This window comes from Aplidium turbinatum, chromosome 3 (assembly GCF_918807975.1).
Source record: "Aplidium turbinatum chromosome 3, kaAplTurb1.1, whole genome shotgun sequence".
NCBI classification, from domain to species: Eukaryota; Metazoa; Chordata; class Ascidiacea; order Aplousobranchia; family Polyclinidae; genus Aplidium; species Aplidium turbinatum.
In genome coordinates this window covers 43255379-43266172 of record NC_137474.1, presented here as the reverse complement: position 1 = coordinate 43266172, position 10794 = coordinate 43255379, and the positions used below count along the sequence as shown (strand labels likewise).

Here is a 10794-nt window from a genome sequence, read left to right as displayed (position 1 = left end):
GTGTTTCTGTAGTGGTCTTTGGAGTGGAAGGGGAAGTTGACGAGATGGGTGAAGCATCGGTCGGTCTCAAATTGCGTAATCGACGCGCTATCTCGCGGTTATCCAATGAATATTGGCCGTGATTGATCCAGTCGCTTGGTCGCACTATAGAGCAAAATAACAGTCAATAAAAAATGTTCTACTTAAATTTAATTATTTCATTTTTTTGACAGAAACGTGTCTGAGACAAACAAGATAGTAGCCTGCTAACTACAATAAACGTTGAACCAGCTCGTTAATGAATAAAAAAAGGAGCAAAATCATGAGGAGTTTACTTCTTCGAAGCGATAAAGTTGTGTCTGTATCTGTAGAGTATATAGACAACTGTGAAAAAACTAAGGTGATTGACAAAATTATTCCTACTGTTCAAGTTAAAGTAACTTTACAGTAAGATCACAGTGATAAGTTTAGTGCAATCAAACGCAAAGATAAACATTTAAGGACTTACTTTCTGGGTTTGGAGCTTCTAAAGTTTCTCGAAAAACGAAAGCAAATCCTCGGTAGTTTTCGGAAGATTGCAGAATCTCCGATTGTAATTGAACCATGACGAGATTACCTGAAGAACAAAAGTGTGATTGTATTGTCTTTTTAAATAGACGGGGTCCAGCCAAACACGTTTGCAGCTTTTTTTATTTTAACATAACAAATATCGTGTTATTGCTATGTTTCTGTTGCTTATGATTAAATAAGGTGATCTGATAAAACCAGCAACCCGGCAACGTTTGAAACAACAAGTAGATTATAGCCTATTGCAGTATTTTAAAAAAGGGCAATAAGATATGTGCCAAAGACCTTTTTAGACAAAGGCCATAATAGATTATCCAGTGGCGTTCTTACAAACAGTGGAGTTGACAGGAGGGTACAGGGGTATAATTGGACCGGACCCGGCATAATTTTATGATTTTGTAACTTTCCCAAATGGACCGGATACTTAAGAAACTAAAGCGTATTCATTGATTTTTGGATATAATGCGTTTTCCAATTTAAGCTTATTTGCAGTGTACCTGCAGATACAATTGTCGGGATTCCTGAATTTCCACAAAATCTTCCCATGGAATGGCCGGTTATGGGAGAGATGATTTTTACGTATTGATCCATACATTGCCCGGAAGGGCCAGGACCGATTAAGTAGAAGTCGCGGAACTCCAGCCGCACTTGGTAGCCAGGTCGACATTGGACGCTAAAATTGAATTGAAAAGCTTATTTGCATTGTCATAAGAATGCGGGAGCTCAAATGCTTTGTTCATACTCTCATTCATGGACCCAATTCGCTAGAATACTTTAACTAGTGTAATTTTGCGTGATATTCATGCTATTTAGACTATTGAAATACATCACAGTTGTATTTTAGTACTTAACGATGATTACCAGGTATTTATCCAAAAGTTGAAGACGTAGCTTTTTCTCTAAACCTTGAAAACAGGTCTCTGCCTTCATTATGGCTAAGTAAGCCTAAATAATTTTAATAACTATTTTTCACGTTAGGCTACATAGAAATGGGCAATGACCTCTACTCCTCCAGTATAAGTCAAATTACAACCCTTGAGTGTAATTGCCGTGCAGAAAGACCACACCCCTAAAGCAATGGTCCCCAACCTTTTTTAATCACGGGACCTTTTTCAAAGGCCTATGAATGTAAAACTTCCTTCGAGAAGTGACCATAAACGTATTTTTTAAAGTTATATTGTTTTTGTAAAGTTTTTTTAAAGCACAAATGGAATTTACTGCTTAATTTTATTATATTTTAAAAAGAAATTCATTCATGGACCATTTTTAAACTTTTTAAAAACTAGAAAAGAAGTTCTGTGGAATCCAGGTTGGAATCCACGTCCTTCAATGTACAGTACTCCGGGAGAGGTGCTTTAAATATTTTTTTCTATTTTGGATCTTTTCCATATGTGCCCAAGCCTTATCTCACCTCCACAAGCACATTCTTCCAATTGGAAAACGACTGGGAAAGCCTGGACTGAATGACAACTGGATTCGATTGGTTGCGTACAATGACGTCATGGCGCAATCAGTCCGCGATGCGAGGGGATCGAGAGCACAGCAAGTGTCAGGTTCTGAAATGCATTGGTTCAATATCGTTACTTGAAAAGCATTTGAGGTCAGAAAAATGCAATAGAACTGTTTGAAGAAAATTGTTAATCGTGAAACGTTCAAAAAATTTAAAATGGATTCTATTTAAATAAGCTTTACTGACGATATCATCATCATCAGGAAAAAATACGGAGATTTGTCTACGTGGCCGCTTCTTTAGAAGGTTTGCCCGTGGTGGAAAAAGAAGAACAATTTGTCAAGATTTCCACAAAATAAATAAATTAACCGCACAAGGCTACTTTTGGACAGTGCATGACAATGGGAACGCTGGCAGAATTGGCGAGCTTAGCATATAGTTTCTCACTGGCCGCATCGGTTATGATACTTAGCCTAGGATGTCGACGACTGACGATGGTCCCATTAATTGAAATCGATTTATGACTTGACATTATGAACAAAGTAGCCACAAAGAAAACAAATTGGTTTGTGTTGGAAGGTTAGTTGGTCTTTTTAAATCTTTATCCTCGGACTGACAAAGCCTAGAGCCGGGCGCGAGCTAACGAGACTCGGGGCGGACATGGTATGGTATGGCGCAGAGTCGCTTGTGTCGAGCCTACTGTAGCTTTCTGATGAGTTTTCTACTTTGAAACAATAATCCACTGCAGGGCCGTTGAGAAGATATCGTGAACCTGGTACCAATGAGATTATTGGGCCCAAATCAAGATACCTACTTCTCAGAAAAACGTACAATAACAAAAAAACGCGCTGAATTTTTCCAGTTTTTGAGCCCTTTAGAAAAGTTGCTCGAAATAAAACGTTCTATGCCGTATTGTTAAGTTCAGTTTATTTTTATTTCTGACCACCACAACGAGAAACGATATATGAGCAGAGGTCTAGAAAAAGGCAGAAGCGACAAAACGCAAACGCTATAAGCGTATGGTAGCACATCTTACTTTTCATGTAGGTGTTTCCAACCCTTGTATATGTAGCACGGCAAGATTCCGCAAACAAAAGTACAGACAAAATTAAGTGCAGCTTTTTAAGTTGCATTATTCTGCAGCAAGTGTGCAACTTCATCATAGCAATGTCTGCAAAATATGCTTTTAATGCTTCAATATAGGCTACTTTTTATTGTTATAAATAATAGGTTATGTAAGCTAAGTTTAGGTCTAATTTAAAAGACAGCTATTCTATTAGTTTCTTACAGGGATTTCTAGAAGTAGGCTAATAAAAATCCTTGGTGTCCTATTTTAGCAAAATTCAACTTTGAAGGTTTGCAACATTTTCTGAAAAAGTAAAAAAGATAATTTTTACCGTATAGGTCAAATGCAGTCGGTTAAGTGCCGACGAAGTGACGGCAAGATTAAGCAACAGGGGTTCGACTCTCGGGGTGTGCGCTTGAGCAACGCACTTCCAGGACAGCTTTCTGTTGAGCGGCACCTCGTGGATGTGCATTAGCAGTATGCGTAATTGCGTAGTGCGACAAAAATAAAAAACAATAGCCCAATAGAAAAAAAAGCATGGAATATCACATGGATGAAAACAAGTTTATCACAGAGCACTCACCTAACATGTGTGAAGTAGGCTAAAAGCTCTATATTATAAACTTGTTTTCATCAATTAATTGTGTGACATACTCTATTTCAACATTTCACTCTGGCAGAGTGGTAAAAACTACTGACAGATGTTCTAAAGTCATTCGGTTTGACACCCTCCGAAAGCATGTGCCCGTGTCTTGGCAAGCTACTAAATCAGTAGTTATCCAAAAAGCAGGTCCAGAGGGTAGGTTTACATTAGGACACGATATTTATATGAGAGGTCGGAATATTTCTCGGGGGCCGGGAACGAAAAAAATGCGTAGTGTATTGTTTATTGTCTCATTGTTTTCCTTTGAGATGCCTATTGTTTGGGGCTTCAAGAAAATGAAGTATCTTCTGACAGGTGTCAAACCCACAACCCTTAACCACTTAACCCTTAACTGAACACTTAACCCTTAACTGAAGCAGTGGCGTATATTCAGGGTGTTTAAGGTGTGCACTGAACACCCCAAGAAATCCAGAAAAAAAAGAAAACTTCCATCGGTTGTCGATGTTCTTTACTTTCATGATATTCTAACATCTTGGTGCATGCTGATTGCTTTCTTTTCAATTGCAAAGCTCGTCCCCTTCTAATTTTAATACTCCAACGTTTGAGGTCATTGCCTTTAATTTTTTTCGGTCATTACCTTTAAGCTGGGTGTGCACTGACAGCTTGGCGAGTGCTATTTAAAATAAACAATTAAGAAAAATGACGTCACAAGGCAGCGAAAACAGCAATGGTTTTAGGTCAGCCAGGCTGTGCACTCGCTGATCTGCACACCTTGGCGCGTCATTGGGGGAATCCCAGGCAATAGCAAGTTTTAGCTTGTTGGATTAGAGTTTGAGGTGATCAGAGTTGGAAACAAGATAAGATAAAATGTTTTTTATGCACCAAGTGCCAGTAAATTAGGACTAGCTTGTCTGAATCTGCAACAAAGCTTATGGCAACAGCCAATATCATTGATGCACCATTCTAAAACAACACATCTAATCGTTTTGTAATTAGAGTGTTTGTGTGTTACTGGTATTGTACCTTATTGCTGAAACACCTTAATTATGTAGCAGGTGCCAGCTGACTCAAAGTCGCTTTCTGTGTCTCCTGGTTTGTCTCACATTAATTATTGCCTATGTTTGTTTCGTCTTGGGTGTACCACCGGTACGGTATATAATATATTATATATATTAAAATGTGAAGCCAATGAACAAAATGATACCGGTACTGATAATAAAAAAATTGGCTAGTGACTAAAGCTGCGTTTAGACTACATCCGTTTTTACTACATGTTTGTTTTTAATTCGCTTGTACATTTCTCAAGGTGTTGCGACCGTGCCTAATCCTCGCATGAAGTAAAATTCAGGGGTCACCAAATGGCGGCCCGCGGGCCGCATGCGGCCCGCCACGCTGTATCGCTGCGGCCCGCGGAAGGTATCAGCGTACAACTATAACCAAAAATACTTTTCTTGAGGAGTTAAAGAGCACGAAGGCAAAAAATACTTTTCGGGAAGCATATTTTCGCTTTGCATACGATTCCACCGACCGACCAAGCAAATTATAGTTCTAGGTGGGGGTTGCTTAAAGCTATTCCAATGCGATGTCCAGCCACACTGTCCCAGTGGTTGATTAAAACGTCTGTTCTCGAATTTCGAAAATGTCGAGCATAGGGTTGCTTATTTTAAGTTTGCAAATGTCATGTAAACACTAGTGTGCGCTTCACCGTTATTGTGTTTCACGATCAGTGTTCTCTTTATGCAAGTTTTTGTTGGCAAAATAGGTCGGTGTGCCAACTCAATTTATAATAAATTGGCAAAATATTATATATAAATTTAAAGACTTTTTCTGATTGTAGCCTATTATGAAAATATTTAGCTTAGTACTGCAAAATGTTTTTTTTCTTCTTTTTTTAAAGAAATATAGAACGCTTCATGATTTCGCGTGTTATCCTTGCGCAGGGGCCATGCTAATCTTCTCTGTATCGTTCCAATTTTAGTATATCTACTGCCGAAGCAAGTTCTGCAAAATGTTATTAATCAACAAATTCTTGCCACGCTGATAAGCATCGCAAGTGACAGTTGTCTATAACAAAAGAAAGAAGGTTTTATAGACTCTCACAAAAAGGATGAAAAACCAACTCATTGCTTTTTTAAAGGGAAGACTGTTCATGAATTACGATAGAATTACGATTTTTGGGTGATTTCTACAAGCATTTGTTTCATGGTGCCTGGTTTCTTTTTCCCTGTTATTGGAGCCTATTTTTCGCTGATATGTTTGTAGGTCACTATTGTTGCCTGTATTGTAATGTGTCAAACATTTCCTTGTTTACTAAAATTGTTAATTGCAAGATATCATTTGTGAAGCAAAGTGACAACACCACTCTTGCTTGGCGATGAATATTCTGATGAAACCGCTCGCCTCGCTATAAGTGCGCAAAACAAGTGGCCTCGTTTATTAGGCATTGTTAAAAAAAGTCAAAAGTGTTATAAAAGGAGCTTGGCCTGGCAGTAGCGTTGTTCGATTCATTTTGTTGCTGCGGTATTCTAACATAAATATGAACAACATGTAACGCTGGATACTGGGTACGAAATACGTTCTTTTTTAGCATAAGAGTCAACCTACCTAACATTTTATTAGTGCGGCCCGCCACAGCTCTCCTTAGTGCCAAAGTGGCCCGCATGCAAAAAAGGTTGGTGACCCCTGAAGTAAATCATTTCCATCTCGAGCACGCTTTAACTTTCGCGTTTTTCAGACTCCTGCTGTGTTATGGCAAGTAATATTAATCGTTTTGATGGTCGGAAATAAAAACTGAACTGAAGTATGTGACTTTAGAAATGCAACTTAATGTTTGATATTATTAAGTCTTTCATTCAATAGGTGCTGTCAAATAAATATCTATTTTGTATTCTTCTCCATTCCGACAACATTATTTTTGTCAGTTCTGTTCATGTTCAGAATTTGTGCTGAAAATGCTCTCAGAACGCACCAAATTCAATGTTAATTTTAAAATTTTCTGGCAGAGGCCCCCCAGACCCCCCGCTGATGCTTTGCCGTCACTGAACACCCTGTCAAAGTGGTCACGGTACGCCACTGAACTGAAGATGATCTAGCTTCCAGCTGATCGAAATCGATTTTTAGCTATATATGATTGAACTGACTGGTAGCCACTTTAACAAGTCGAAATTCTGCCACTAAAAATGACTAGAATGAAAACGCCAACCAATCATAAGCCACGGTTTCCGTTTTTTTTATTGGCATCAGGCACAAATTATTCTCTTAACAGTTCTACACTTATTCATTCACTGAATTCACCAGAAGCAATAAAAAACTGTCTGTTTTATTCTAACGATAGATGAGAAACTCTTAATTGTAATTGCATTCTAGGTAACCATTTCCTACGAAGAAGATACACAAATTAGGAAAATGTGAAGTAAACCAATAATAATATCATGGCTTGTATATTGTAGTTCTACAACCGTTAAGGTTTCAGCAACAGAACTCATTTTAAATTTTGCTTCATATTTGAAATGTCATCACATTATTACCCGACTTATTCTTACTGCGTTATGCAAGGAAGAACACAATCGGTACCGTTTTTAAAGTCTTCGGTATGACCCGACTGAAATCGATTTTAGATCTACCCGCACCAGAGCCGAAGACAATAACCACTCGGCCACTGAGTTGGTCGTGAAACGCACCAGAGCACCACCAGAGCACCACCAGATGAAACACACCACACTATGCTATTCGCTCTGAAGATGACCATTGAAACGACTGCGAGGAATGAAGAAATTACAAGAGCAAACCAGGAGCAGTAATCGCAAGTGTGTCAACCAGCAATCTGCTGTACAGTTTTTTACATTGATTTAAAATCTGCAGACGTTAGACCAATACAAAAGATACAGATCCTGCTCGCTGACTTCAAACTTTTATTGCTCAGATGACATCAACTAACATCATTGAAAACCATCAGCCACGTAGAAGCACATGACTAGGAAACTGTGTTCCGAAAGCTAGTGCAATTTGCTATTACCACAGCATCAGGCTAAAACAGGTCGTTAATATCTTCATTGTAAAGTAAATAAGTGAAACCTTGTACTGCTCTGTTCCTAGCTGCTTCAAAGCGATCGGTCGCGACTCAGCATTGAAAGCCACTCACAGTTGAATTACGAACAGCGCAATGCAACTACCATTGTGAAGCTGCAGAATACAATACAAGCATTATTATTAACAATGACTTGGTGTTTGCTTTAACGCTTTCGCTTTCTTCTGTTTCTTCGTTTCCTCTTTTGCGCTCTTGGGCGAGCGGTATTTCTACTCCTGCTGTGATGCGTGTAGCGCTGCTTCTTCCCAGGAAGCTCTTCATCAGAAGAATAACTGGACTCTTTGTATTCATATTCTGGAGCTGCGACTGGAAAATGATTTGGTGGGGGATTTGTATAAGGGGCTGGGCATGAGGGTTGAGTTGGTGATGCGAGGGATTGTTGTGGGGCAGGATTGAGGGGATGTTGATAGTATAACCCAGTATTTGGTTCACATAGAAACAAAGGGCTAACTGGTTGAGTGTAAGGTTGAGGCATGCACTGCCCAGAGTTAAAGTAAAATTGTTGATTAGGAAGCGCCACTGGATTAGGTCCATGAGTAGTCTCCATTGTTTCAAGTTGGGGTTGGCCGGCGTTGGGCATGGTAGCGTAAGCGGGTGGATAAGGAAATTCCTGCTGCACATAGTAACCAGGAATATATCCTTGATTAGTGTTTTGACCGTCATATCCTTGATTAGTGTACTGCTCAGGCAAAGGTTGGCTTTTCTCTGGCTTTTGCGTCACAGCCGTGGTTGGCGCCAAATCTACCATCTGTACTGGTTGACCTGAAACACCAAGTGGATACATAAACAGTGATAGAAGCGTTGCAGATAGCCGCTAGATGTCACTCAAATAATTTTAACATAATTCTTTTCAATTTGTTTTTATTCTTGAACATCATAGCAAAAACAATACATGCCAAAAGAGCAGATGTTAAGACAAAGGTAGAAGCAACAAAACGGATTGATATTTATAATTTTGTTTGGTTGATGGTTGTGTCGATCTCTAACCGAGTGTGAGTTTATTACATTTTTTACCTCCAGTAGTCGTTGCTTGAGTCAGATTTCTATGGTTGCGAATCCTCTTCTTTCTCCTTTGATGGATCTTACATCCGATGAGAATGCAAAGCAAGATGAAGCAAAATCCTCCTGCTGCAATCCCAACTAAAGCTTCGATGGAAAGAGGAAGATTTGATGTTTTCTTTGTGTCTGAAAAAGAATGTTGTTTTTATTTTAAAAAAATCATGCAATTTTTTTGAAAAATTGAAGCAGTCGTTTATTATCATGTAAAACATATTTAGTGACTGATCATAGCCTAAATTATCCATAAATCATTTAAAAATCCAGCTTTCTAACAAATAGTTGTGTCTGTTGGTTGCTGTGATTGGTTTGATGGATGGAACCTTGTAATTCTCATTTTACCAGGTGCTGTTGAAAAAGATAAGATGTGAGTAAAGAAGAAGTCCATTTGCCAATTATTGTTCATGGTTACAGACGAGGTGCCTTTACGGCACCAACCAAGACACGCAGACCTTCCTTTTCGGGTAAATAATCAGTTATTCCAAATTATTTTATTGCTGCATGTGTTGCTTCTGGATTTACGACATGTCATAAAGTTGTCTTCTTACTTATAATGTTCACGTCTTTGTTATTGTCTTCTCCGTAATAAGTTGGTATTTTTCCTTTGCCAGGTCTCTTTTTGTTACCTGCCACGCATGAAAGATTGTTTGACAATAAGCCTATCAACTAATTTTATACAGCAAGTATATAAACCCGAAACGGCTTCAGTTTGTTCTATAGTGTGTCACTAACATATGAAGCAAGTAAAACATAGTTTGACGTACCATTTATTCAACTCAAAATGTACAAAAGCACAAAAAATATTTTTGATTTTTATGCAGCTTTGTGTGACTCTGTAATGTAGATGTAAGGCTGTTAAGAAGATAACTTAGGCCCGGTACCAATTAATGACATCCTCGGGCGCCAAATCAAAACTCGTCTAAAAAAGGCCCAAATCCAGAGAGTAAGGGGTGGTTTCTTCAAGTTTCGGGGCCTCTTGGGATGTTTATATGCCCTTAAAGTCATCCCGGTACCGAGTTGAACATTACCTACTAGACCCCTTTAACGCTACTGTGTAGATGTAAGTGTAACTTGACGTGTAGCTTGAAAAACATTTTGCGACTTACCTGGCCAGGTGGCAAAAGGGGGAACGTATACAGTGGTACGTTTGCGATCGTTTGTCACTGTGAGTGTGACTAAGTCTGGATCAGTTCGTTTCGTAGGCACAGACCCTGGAGGAATGAGGGAGGAACTAGGTATCACCACTGGCCTGAAAAGTAACTTTGCGATGAAGCTTAATTCGTCAACGGACTATCAAATTGGACTGCGTCCATTTTTGGTGTTTAACTAACTTTGCTTTGCCCTTTTACCAAAGGAGCTTGGCTATTTTCAAGAAGTTTGTCTTCAAAAGTCTATTGCATGTATTTTTTGCCTAATGCACACCTTACGTTGGTGCGAAAATAATGTTTTTAAAGCTTGCCTTTTGGAAAAAAATTATTTTGGTATTCCAACAATAATAAAATTTTCCTTTTTATACAAAATCTTTTTACCTTTAAATTATGTTCAAAAAAGCATAGTTAACTTACGAGCCAGGTGTTTCTGTAGTGGTCTTTGGAGTGGAAGGGGAAGTTGACGAGATGGGTGAAGCATCGGTCGGTCTCAAATTGCGTAATCGACGCGCTATCTCGCGGTTATCCAATGAATATTGGCCGTGATTGATCCAGTCGCTTGGTCGCACTATAGAGCAAAATAACAGTCAATAAAAAATGTTCTACTTAAATTTAATTATTTCATTTTTTTGACAGAAACGTGTCTGAGACAAACAAGATAGTAGCCTGCTAACTACAATAAACGTTGAACCAGCTCGTTAATGAATAAAAAAAGGAGCAAAATCATGAGGAGTTTACTTCTTCGAAGCGATAAAGTTGTGTCTGTATCTGTAGAGTATATAGACAACTGTGAAAAAACTAAGGTGATTGACAAAATTATTCCTACTGTTCAAGTTA

At 38.7% G+C, this 10794-nt stretch overlaps 1 non-coding gene across 1 annotated transcript; it reads right to left on the bottom strand.

Annotated features, from left to right (window-relative positions):
* Positions 1-5561: 5561 nt before the first annotated feature.
* Positions 5562-5664, bottom strand: LOC145767727 (U6 spliceosomal RNA). Its single transcript, XR_014288878.1, has one exon. It is a non-coding gene; the product is annotated as a U6 spliceosomal RNA (small nuclear RNA).
* Positions 5665-10794: the final 5130 nt, after the last annotated feature.